The sequence below is a fragment of the Mus musculus genome, chromosome 7 (genome assembly GCF_000001635.26).
Source record: "Mus musculus strain C57BL/6J chromosome 7, GRCm38.p6 C57BL/6J".
In the NCBI taxonomy this organism is placed as follows: Eukaryota; Metazoa; Chordata; class Mammalia; order Rodentia; family Muridae; genus Mus; species Mus musculus.
This window is the reverse complement of record NC_000073.6, coordinates 11955249-11967799: the sequence shown is the minus strand read 5'-3', so window position 1 is coordinate 11967799 and position 12551 is coordinate 11955249. Positions and strand designations below refer to the sequence as shown.

At 42.2% G+C, this 12551-nt stretch overlaps 1 non-coding gene and 1 pseudogene across 1 annotated transcript; both read left to right on the top strand.

Moving 5' to 3' along the window:
• The first annotated feature begins 543 nt into the window (after nucleotides 1–543).
• Nucleotides 544–650, top strand: Gm24414. Its single transcript, XR_003947186.1, has one exon. It is a non-coding gene; the product is annotated as a U6 spliceosomal RNA (small nuclear RNA).
• Vmn1r-ps57 (vomeronasal 1 receptor, pseudogene 57) lies at nucleotides 2032–2334 on the top strand (annotated as a pseudogene).

Here is a 12551-nt window from a genome sequence, read left to right as displayed (position 1 = left end):
TAATTATTTTTCAATTTTGTTAAAGCAAAAACAATTATAAATTGTATAGTGTCTACAACATTTTACTTTCAATAAAGTCTGCATTAGGATTCTTATTTATTTATATGTTCAGCACCTTACACTCTTGTTTTTATTTAAGTAACAGGTAATTTTAAATACCTGTTTATAAGGTATGCAATGATCTCTCTTTGCTATTCTGATTAACATCTCATTACTGTATTTCGATAATTATTGGTGACATTGAGTCTCTTTTGCACATATTTTGGACATTTCTGAATAGTTTAAAATTTTTCCAGTCATGAACCCATTTCTCATTTATTTTATATTTTTGTTTCCTTCAAATTAAGTTTTAATTCTTCTTTTTATGGTAGAGAGGGGAATCAGTGGTTAAGAGTGCATATTGCTAATACTTTGGATCTGTGGTCAGTCCCTAGCTCCAGTGGGTGGCTCACAAACATCTACAAATCCAGGTGTAGAAGATCGTAAGCCTCTGTTCTCTGCCAGCACTCACACCCACATGCAACAGCCATTAAAAAAAGATAAGTCCTCGCTTCGGCAGCACATATACTAAAATTGGAACGATACAGAGAAGATTAGCATGGCCCCTGCGCAAGGATGACACGCAAATTCGTGAAGCGTTCCATATTTTTATGAAATTCCTAGGCAAATGGATGGACCTGGAGGGTATCATCCTAAGTGAAGTAACCCAATCACAAAGGAACTCGCACAATATGTACTCACTGATAAGTGGATAATAGCTCAGAAACTTAGGATACCCAAGATATAAGATACAACTTGCCAAACGCATGAAATACAAGAAGAACGAAGACCAAAGTGTGGACACTTTACCCTTTCTTAGAAATGGGAACAAAACACCCATAGAAGGAGTTACAGAGACAAAATTTGGAGCTGTGACGAAAGGGTGGACCATCTAGTGATTGCCATATGCAGGGATCCATCCCATAATCAGCTTCCAAATGCTGACACCATTGCATACACTAGCAAGAATTTGCTGAAAGGACCCAGATATAGCTCTCTCTTGTGAGACTATGCCGGGGCCTAGCAAACACAGAAGTGGATGATCACAGTCAGCTATTGGATGGGTCACATGGCCCTCAATGGAGGAGCTAGAGAAACTACCCAAGGAGCTAAAGGGAACTGCAACCCTATAGGTGGAACAACAATATGAACTAACCAGTACCCAGGAGCTCTTGTCTTTAGCTGCATATGTATCAAAAGATGGCCTAGTCGGCCATCACTGCAAAGAGAGGCCCATTGGACTTGCAAACTTTATATGCCCCAGTACAGGGGAATGCCAGGGCCAAAAAGGGGGAGTGGGTGGGTTGGGGATTGGGGGGGTGGGTATGGGGGACCTTTGGGATAGCATTGAAAATGTAAACGAGGAAAATACCTAATTAAAAAAAAACATGTCTTAAAATGAATTATTTTTTTTAAATTCTGAATATTTAGTCACTCATTGTGGATACTATTTTCAAATATTTTATATTTTTCATGATGAATTTTAATGGTTTCATTTGAACTTCAGAGATAATGGCATATTTTTTAAAAATTGATCCCAAATTAATATGTATAGACAAAAGTAATGAATACATTAATCTTCTTTGTTTTCTTTTATGCTTTTTGAGAACATTATTCTCTGTATGTACCAATGACTGTTCTGGAACTGTCTGTGCAGATAAAATTAGCTTCAAATTCATACCTCTCTCTTCCTGTCTCTTGAATTGTAGAATGAAAGGGATCCAACACCACATTCATGGAAAGCATTACATTTTCGTAAACATATATACTGTTTTTGATTGAAATAATAGAGAATCCCTACTTATATAAAGAAAAAAAACTTCTAAATATTCTCATGTGAAAGAGCTATATAAATTCGATAAAGTGATGATCATTTTATTTAAGCTAACTATATGAATTAATGGATACTCAATGTATTTCCAATGTCTCTAGACCACAATGAATATAAGGTAACTTTTACTTGGAAGGTGAATAATTCCTGCAAACTTTGCAATGGGAATTTTCCTTTTCTCCCAGATAACAGTGGGAATGCTTGGCAATTCCTCAATACTATTTTATTATGTCATTTTGATATACACTGGAAAGCCTTTAATACTCAAAGACCTAATTATACAGCGCTTGACTTTTGTCAACTTCATGTCTACCATCTCAAAAGGCATTCCACAGATACTGTCAGATTTGGAATTTAAAGATTTCCTTGCTACTGTGTGGTGTCTTAATTCTTAAGACAATTGGAAAAATGTATTGATAATATAGATGATAATTATCTATTTATATCCAATATCATCCAGGAAATCTTTAGATGCTGAGAAAGCATTTGACAAAATTCAACACCCCTTCATGGTAAAAGTCTTGGAAAGATCAGGAATTCAAGGCCCATACCTAAACCTAGCAAAAGCAATATACAGCAAACCAATAGCCAGCATCAAACTAAATGGAGAGAGACTTGAAGTAATTCCACTAAAATCAGGGATTAGGCAAGGCTGCCCACTCTCTCCCTACCTTTTCAATATAGTACTTGAAGTCCTAGCCAGAGCAATTAGACAACAAAAGGAGGTCAAAGGGATACAAATTGGAAAGGAAGAAGTCAATATATCACTATTTGCAGATGATATGATAGTATACTTAAGTAACCCCAAAATTCCACCAGAGAACTCCTAAACCTGATAAACAACTTCAGCAAAGTGGCTGGATATAAAATTAACTCAAGTAAATCAGTAGCCTTCTTCTCCTCAAAGGATAAACAGACTGAGAAAGAAATTCGGGAAATGACACCCTTAACAATTGTCACAAACAAAATAAAATATTTTGGTATGATTCTAACCAACCAAGTAAAACATCTGTATGACACCAACTTCAAGTCTCTGAAGAAAGAAGTCAAAGAAGACCTCAGAAGATGGAAAGATCTCCCATGTCTGTGGATTGCCAGGATCAACATTGTAAAAATGGCTGTCTTGCCAAAAGCAATCTACAGATTCAATGCAATCCCCATCAAAATTCCAACTCAATTTTTCTTAGAGTAAGTAAGAGAAATTTGAAAATTCATTTGGAATAACAAAAAACCCAGGATAGTAAAATTCTCTACTATAGAAGAATTTCTGAGCAAATCACCATCCCTGACTTCAAGCTGGACTACAGAGTTATTGTGATAAAAACTGCATGGTATTGGTACTGAAACAGGCACGTAGATCCATGTTATAGAATTGAAGACCCAGAAATGAACCCACACACCTATGGTCACTTGATCTTTGACAAAGGAGCTAAAACCATCCAGTGGAAAAAAGACAGCATTTTCAACAAATGTTACTGGTTCAACTGGTGTTCAGCATGAAGATCAATGCACATGGATCTATTCTTATCTCTTTGTACAAAGCTCAAGTCCAAGTGGATCATGGATGTCCATATAAAACCAGACACACTGAAACTAATAGAAGAGAAAGGTTGGAAGAGCACAGGGGAAAATTTCCTGAACAGAACACCTATGGCTTATGCTCTAGGATCAAGAATTGACAAGTAGGTCCTCATAAAATTGCAAAGCTTCTGCAAGGCGAAAAACACTGTCAATAGGATGGAATGCAAAACAATCTTGAGATTCCACATCACACCAGTCAGAATGGCTAAGATCAAAACCAGCAGATGTTGGCTAGGATGTGGAAAAAGGGTAACACTCCTCCATTGTTGTTTGGATTCCAAGCTGGTACAACCACTCTGGAAATCAGTCTGGCAGTTCCTCAGAAAATTGTACATAGTACTACCTGAGGACCCAGCTATACCACTCCTAGACATATACCCAATAGATGCTCCAACATATAACAATGGCACATGTTCCATTATGTTCATAGCAGCCTTATTTATAATAGCCAGAATCTGGGAAGAACCCAGATGTCCTTCAACAAAGGAATGGATAAAAAAAAAATTGTGGTACATTTATACAATGGAGTACTACTCAGCTATTAAAAACAATAACTTCACAAAATTCACAGGTGAATGGATGGAACTAGAAAATATCATTCTAAGTGAGGTTACCCAATCACAAAAGAACGCATATGGTATGCACTCACTGACAAGTGGATATTAGCCCAAAAGCTCAGAATACCCAAGATACAATTCCCACACCACATGAAGTCAAGAAGAAGGAAGACCAAAGTGTTGGTACTTAAGTCCTTCTTAGAAGGGGGAACAAAATACTCACGGGAGCAAATATGGAGACAAAGTGTGGAGCATAGACTGAAGGAAAGTCCATCCAGAGACTGCCCCACCTGAGGGTCAAACCCATATACAGTCACCAAACCGAGACATTATTTTGGATGCCATGATGTGCATGCTGATAGGATCCTGATATAGCTTTCTCCTAAGAGGCTCTGCCAGAGCCTGACATATACAGAGGAGGATGCTCTCAGCCAACCATTGAACTGATCATGGGGTCCTCGGTGTTGAAGGGGTTTGCAACCCCATAGGAAGAACAACAGTATCTACCAACCAGAGCTCCCAGGGTCTATACCACCAACGAAGGAGGACACATGGAGAGACCAATTGCTCCAGCTGTATATGTAGTGGAGGATGGCCTTGTCGGGCATCAATGGGAGAAGAAGTCCTTGGTCCTGTGAAGGTTCGATGCCCCAGAGTGGGGGAATTTGAGGACTCAGAGGTGGAATTGTGTAGGTTGGTGGGGGCACACCCTCATAGAAGCAGGAGGAGGGGGCATAGGGGGTTCCTCGCGGGGGAGGGGGGTCGGGAAAGGGGATAACATTTGAAATGTAAATAAATAAAATATCCTATTAAAAAATAATTAAAAAAGAAGTTGCAATTTATTTTGCACCTCAATCCTCTGGCTTCTTATGTCATTCCAGGCCTGCCTCACTATCTTGCACATCCTTTCGGTTTGTCTGTTTGATTTGGGTTTTTTCTTTGACAAAGTGTCTCCTTATGTCACTGGAACTGTCCTGGAAATAATGTAGTCCAGACTGGCTTCACAGTTACAGAAATGCAACAGGTTCTTCCATGCATGTGTAGTGGGATTAAAAGCCAGAGGCTTTCTTCAACCATTCTCATTGTTAAGATCAAATTGTGTCTTCTGAAATTTACATTCAGAAAGAAAACAGTGACACACCTTCAGATAAGTGGGGTTTTTTCCATGAAAATAAATATTTTCATGTGAATGCTTCTTCTTCTGACCAATATTGCCTAAATCATTAAAACGCAGAATATTATCAGCAGGAATGAAAAGCAATGCAAAAATATGATGCAATTTTTGTACCCTGAAGATTCAATGGTTCACATACCTTGTAGCTAATCCATTTCAAGAATGTGTCTTTCTAACCCTATCATGGCATTTTTTATTATTTCAGGAGAACTGCAACTTGTTGTCAACACTAAAAAACATCAGTGTTGTAGTCATAGAGAAAATTCAGTTTTGTTTTGTTTTGTTTTTTGTTTTTGTTTTTGTTTTTTTTTTTCCCCAAGACAGGGTTTCTCTGTATAGCCCTGGCTGTCCTGGAACTCACTTTGTAGACCAGGCTGGCCTCGAACTCAGAAATCAGCCTGCCTCTACCTCCCGAGTGCTGGGATTAAAGGTGTTTGCCACCATGCCCTGCTCAAAATTTCAGATTTTTAATCACTGAGCTTCCAACCTTCTTTGGGATTGTGGCATTTAGGGGTTTGTTTTTTCTGTTGAGGTCCTGAATTTTTCTGAAATACGACCAAGACCATTGGGATTTAAACCTCAGAGATGTTTCACTGGAATCCCTAAATTAGTCTCTTGCCTCCATACAGTCTACAATAGGCTCCCAAGCCTTAGTCTGCCTGCAACTTCTTCTGGTTTTGTTCCCTGAGACTGGTGAATTGACCCTGGAGTCTGTCTCCAAAGAAACCTGCCTTTTTACTTAAATTTGCCTGAATTAATTTATTCCTTCGGTGGAGAAAAAAAAAAAAAAAAAAAAAAAAAAAAACAAAAAACAAAAACAAAAAAAACCCCTATCATCTTGGTGCGGAAATCCAGGAAAAGTTGAGTCCCCAGCAGGTGGCCTGGATCCTTCCTGGTCATGTGAGGATCACTTTCTCTCCCGTCATTTTTCTCTGGTGGAAACAGTAACTTTTGTACTGGGTAAGTAACCTGTTCCCAGCTACTGCCTAATTCTGGGTCCAGGACCCCATTGGCTCTCTCTGCTGAGTCACGGCCATGTCAGAGTTAGCCCCCATTGGAACAAAGACTAAGTCTTTGTTTTGGAGAACACCTTATAAGACGTCTCTATATATCGAGGTTACCACCCCTGCATAAACAGTTCTTTCTATCCCAGACTATCAACTGGGACGCCAATACCATAGTCTTGAGATCTGCAGCAAACTCTGGGAAGATGGGTACTACTGGGTCCAATATTGATTCCCCAGACACCTCTTGGATGTCTGCTGTGAAATTTAACCAAATTGGGGTCCTCTCAGAACTTGCCCTCCTAAACTTCTGATCCTATTTTCCTCATTAGCTTGGACCCAATACACTCTAGATAATCGATCTATGTGACCACCAGAGGACACCCTAGATTTTTATGCTCAGGTTTCTTTCTTCCTTCCTTCCTTCCTTCCTTCCTTCCTTCCTTCCTTCCTTCCTTCCTTTCTTTCTTTTTCTTTTTTTTCTTACTTTTTCTTTTTAGGAACTGCACTCCTGCCACTTCCTCTGTAGTCCATGCTTAATGGCTCAATTCTTATTTGCCAGGGTACAACACCCATGAATCCTCTTTTTTTTTTTTTTTTTCTGGGAACCCGGAGTCATCTGCCATGACTGAGCTACCACAATCATTGCCTCTTCCCCTTCTTGGACCTCAATCTACTACTCCCCTCTTTTCTGAGACACAGGCCAAGGTCCAGCCTCTTTCGACTTACCCACCTCCCTCCTCCTCTGTCTCTCTTCCCACTGCCCCTCCCTCTTCCGCACCACCACAGGCTTCATCTGATAATCAACTGTCTCCCATTTACCCATCTTCTTCCTATCCTCTTCCCTCTTCAATATCTATTCTGCCCTCTTCCTCTTCTACAACTCCACAACATACACCCTGATCTCACTTGCCAGCCCCACAAGAATTCTTTCCTGTGGTGTCTCACATGCAGTTGAAGCAGGCCTCTGATTTCCTCTGCCCACCATCCCCCAGGTTGCAAAAGTTGAGGGGCTTGTTAGAGTCCACATTCTTTTCTCTGTGTATTACCTTTTCCATATTGAAAAATGGCTAGGTTCTTAATCTGCCAAATCGTCCACCTATATTAAAAGAGTTCTGTTAACTTTGCCAGTCCTATGACTAAACTTGGCACTACCTTTATGTCACACAAGCTTCCACCCTTATTCCTGAAGATTATGGATGCGTTCAGGCAGCCTCCAGGCAATATATAGTTAATAGAGTCCTCGTGGGTAAGGTGGCAGTGCCAGCTAGAGAACCCAAAAGAAATTACCAGCCAGGCCAAAATGCCCACCAGAGGAGGAACCTCTAGGTCTGCTGCCTCCTTCGGGGTATTGAATCGGTCTCAAATAATGTCAACTTTAATATAAGTTTCGCAAAATCACACAACAGATGAAAATCCCGTCATTTTTCTAAAACAGGAGACCATGATCTGATATACCCACTCGGACTCCACCTCCTCAGTGGAAGCCATGGCTTTTCCTACTCACTTTATTTCTCAGTCATAGCCAGATATTCAAAAAAATCTAAAATAGGCGGAGGATGGTCTCCAGCCACTCACGCAGGAGATGGTGAAATGACTTTTGATGTCTTTAACACCCGGCTGAGTCTTCCCAACAGGCTCTGCTACAACAGAAAGCTACGCTCCAGCCAAAGGCTTAGCAGCTGCCCTGAGGCCAACGACATCCCCACAGAGGGATCTAAGGAGGTCTGCCATGCCCCCATCCTCCTGGGGTCAAGCCTAAGTCAACGCTGCCAAGGATATGTTTCAAGTGCGGCAGAGAAGGACATTGGTATCTCAGCTGCTCAACCGAAAGCAGACCATCAAGCCATGCCCTGTCTGCGGGCAGCCTGGCCACTGTAAGTTGGAATGCCCCAAAACAGGCTTGCCCTCTTTGCTCAGCCATGGTGGCCCAGCCCCGTCAGCACAGGTACCACAGACCATTCCAGCCTTTGTGCTCCATGACTTGGTGGAGGACTGACAGCTCCTAGACTCAGCGACCTCCAACACCCTTGCTGAGTCCAGGGTAAAGTTACAGGTAACTGGTAAGTCCATCTCATTTCTGGTGGACACGGGGGAACTACCTTCTACCTTCTCTGTTTTAACTTTCCACTCAGTTCCCACGGTCCCATCACCAACTCTGTAACAGGGGTAGGGATGTAGACAGGAACCCCTCATTTCCACCTAAGACCCTGACGTTCCCCTGTCTTCTTGCAGGATGGATTTTGTTTTTTTTAAATGTCTTTTCTGGTCTTGCCTGTCTGCCAGGCTCCTTTACTCGTCTGTGATACCCTCAGCTGCTTTAGAGCACCCTTTCTCTGGACCCTATAATGCACTTCATAACCTATCCTGACTCCCAACTTCTTTCTCTAGTTGCCTCACAGATTCCCCACCCCAGACTACCTTACCAGATCCGGTTGACTCACAAGTGTGGGATATCTCCACAGTGGCGATTACACCACCAGTCGGTCATCAACCTCTTGAAGGACCCCTCTTCCTCCCTCCTCCAGACCTCAGTTTCCCATCTCTGAAACCCACTGCTGTACCCATCTCCACCTCCTAATTCCTTGTAATTCCTACTGACTCATCGTGTAATGTTACTAGGTGCCTACTGTTAAGTTAAGAATTTCTTCTTCATTATTGAGGCAATTATCCCAGTCACTCTGTGGCTACCAACCCTTACATCCTCCTCTCTAATATTCCTCCTAAAACCTCCCACTTTACTGTTCTGGAACTAAAGGATACCTTTTTTTTACTGTCCCCCCCACAGCCTGACTGGTATTTTCACTTTCTTTTCACCAAGGAGGATCCTGATATGTGGGTTGCAACACAGGTCACATGGACAGAAGTTTTCCCTAAAGGCTTCCAGGACAGTTCACATTATTTTTTTCTTTTTTGCCAAGATTTGAGTTGATATCTCTCCTCCTTTGACCTCATATTTTTGTTTTGTTTTGTTTTGTTTTTCTAGACAGGGCTTCACTGTATAGCTGTGGCGGTCCTGGAACTCACTCTGTAGACCAGAACTCTGGCCTTGAACTCAGAAATCTGCCTGCTTCTGCCTACCAAGTGCTAGGATGAAAGGCATGTGTCACCACTGCCCAGCTTCCTCTTTAAACCTTAATCCTAACACACTTTATTATATAGATGACATTTTATTCTGCAATTCTTTGTCTTTGACCCAAAACCCACTGCTTTACTCCTAAACTACCTCAGTTCACTGGGTGACCATGTCTCTGTCTAAAGCTCAGCCGTGCTCTCCAACTGTTGTGTACTTGGGCATCATACTAAACCCAGTGTCTTCACCTTCACCTGTGACAGAGTCCAGACTTGCAGCCCATGGCTGACGAGATTCTATCATTCTTGGGCCTAATGAGGTTCTTCAGACAATGGATGACCAATTTTGCCAATACGGCTAAGCCACTATACCAGGCAGCCAGAGAGACTCCCTCACCCACCCAGAAACAGTCTGCTGTCACTTCTCTTTACTTTGGGATACCCTCTTACTGGACCCTGTCCTGGCACTGCCAGACTCTCTACTTGCCCCTATCAGCTCTTTACAGATAAGAGGATGAGGGTAGCCACAGGTGTTTTACCTCAATTGTTGGATCCTCCCATCAAGTCATAGTTTTTTTTTTTTTTTTACCCAAACAGTCCACCATTTGTAGATGGCAGTCATGCTTGAGAGCCCTAGCATTGCAGCAGAACTCACCTAAGAGGCCCTCAAAATCACCCTGTTCTAGCTCATCACGGTATCTCCATTGGTTGCCTCTCTGACCTGGTCATTCCTCTCTTTCCGTCTTTGGGAAAGTCCACGCTTTTCATCTACATCTACTGTTCCTAGAAAACCCCCAAGTTATCTTGGCCTCCAAACCTGTCCTCGGTGTCCTCAGCCAGTTAACCTTCCTCCATGTTCCATCACCCTCTGATACCCCTTCTTATCCCTGCCTAGAGGCAGTAGAGATCCTGAGCTTACACCAGCCCAGTCTTCTAGAACAACCTCTCACAGACCCTCAACTCACCCACTTTGTACATGGGAACTATCTCATAGACAAATTGGAAAACCATCAGGCAGCTCATTCTGTAGTTATTAACACTGAAACAGTTGAGGCAAACCACCTCCCTGTGGGGACCTCTTCACAAAAGACTGAGTTAATTGCCTTAACCAGAGCACTCCAAACAGCCACAGATTCAGCTGGCTAACATGTATACTGACTCTAAGTATGCCTTCTCGATAGTTCACATCCACTACTCCCTTTGGAAGGAAAGGGTTTTTCTCACCACCGAGGGCATACCCATTGTCAAGGACCTCCTTATAACAAAACTTTTGGAGGCTCTCCAACCCCCAACAGAGGTGGCCATAATTGACTGCCAAGGGCACCACACCTCCTCGGACACAGTGGCTCTGGGTTATGGCAGAACTGACTCAGTGGCCCAAGGTTTGGCTTCCAGCTCCTCTTGACCCATATGCACATTCTCTTTCTGACATCTGCCTACGAATCTCAATACAAACCAGCCATGGGGGAGAGAGGGACAAATTACATAAGCAAAAGATGGATAGCTTTATCTAAATAACCACCTCATTCATGCCCCAAAGCAGGTGCCTTTGATCATCTCTGACATCCACCAGAGTCTGCACATTGGTCCCAAGACCCTATTCCAAATCCTAGAGGCCCTTTTGATCCTACGAACCTTCAAGCCCACATTGTACAACTCCACGATTCCTGCCAGACATGTGCCATGACCAACCCACAGTGGGCTCTCCAGATAGGATAGCTTCTGCACCAGCTGGTCAAGGACTGGCAGATTGACTACACACACATGCCCACCCACAAAAAGCTCTACTATCTCCTAATACTTGTTGAGACTTTCACAGGTTAGATCAAGGGAAACTGCAGATGTAGCAGCTCAGGTGTTCCCCAAACATATAACTCCTCAGTTACGTGTGCCACACACCATCCAAACAGACAATGATCTAGCCTTCACCTGGAAGATCATTGAGCTAGTGTCTGAAGCGCTCAGAATCTTCTGGAAACTGCATACCCCTACTGCCCACAATCCCTGGGGAAGGTTGGAAGAGCCAGAAGACTTATCAAACAACAGTTCACTAAGCTCACTCTTGAGCTCAGTTTTCTTGGCCCTCACTCCTCCCCATTGCCCTTACTGGCCTATGGGCTACCTCTTGTTATCCTACAGTTTTAAGTCCTTTTGGCTCCTATACAGAAGGCCATTTCTCCTCAGCCATCACTTCTTGTCTCAGACTTCCCCACTGGTGGCTGGGTACCTATCCTACTGCCACCCTATGCATTGCCACCACCTCCCCCCACCCTCAGTCTATCAGATGCTCCCAAGCTATACTCTGCCTTTGACTTCCAGTTTTGTTCTAAGATAGGAGACTAGAGAACTCACCAGGGAGCTCGTTTCCAAATAAACCTGCCTTTTTTATTTTTAATTCTGCCTAATTGGTTTATTTCCTTAGCAGAGAAAACCTATCATTGACAATATAATCAGCAAGACTGGGTTGTTGGAACCTCAGCACACACAATTACACAATGTTCTAAACATTGGTATGTTTTCCCAGTGCATGAGAGGCAAAAACTGTAGATGTTAGTGGCTACATGGCTTTCCAAATTGGATTTGACAAGTCTGTAAGATATTCTGTCCAGAAAACTGGGGTGGCAGAATTGGCAGAGTAAGGTTTCTGAAGTTGAAATATGACTCTCAAACATGCATACACAACAGTAGCACAGGCATAGAAAATAACTTGAATACTAGTGCTTCAGGGCAAATTTTCAAATCTGGAAAGACATAATATTGGTTCCTCTTTTAGTGTCTAAATTTTTATAGTTCTCACAATGAATGAGTTGGTGAAATTTTTCAAACACCCTATACACATATGTCTAGATGACATTGTTCAAATCATTTCTTAGACTTCTTTTTTTCATTTTTGGTCATTTGGGACATGGTTTTAATGTGCAGCCCTGGATGACCAGGAACTCACAGGGAAATTATATTCCCTTTGTTTCTCTAGTGTTGAGATTAAAGGTATCAACCACCATATCCTACTGTTCATTTGAGATTTGTCCTATATAAACAAGTTCTTGCCTTGATGTGTTTATGAAAAGATAAAGAAAGAATATGTTCTATGGGGGTGTGGTGAGCTATGGGGGAAGGGATGTCTCAGTAGGCCCATGCCAAGGCTTCTCTTCCCCCTGAGGGAAATGCCACATGATGGTATGGTATAGAATAGAGTTTATTTATGGCATGGGGAAGAAAGTTTAGATAGTAGTAGAGGAAGAGAAATGCAGGGAGAGAGAGAAAGTAGAGAAGTTGAGGCTGGCCATGAGCAC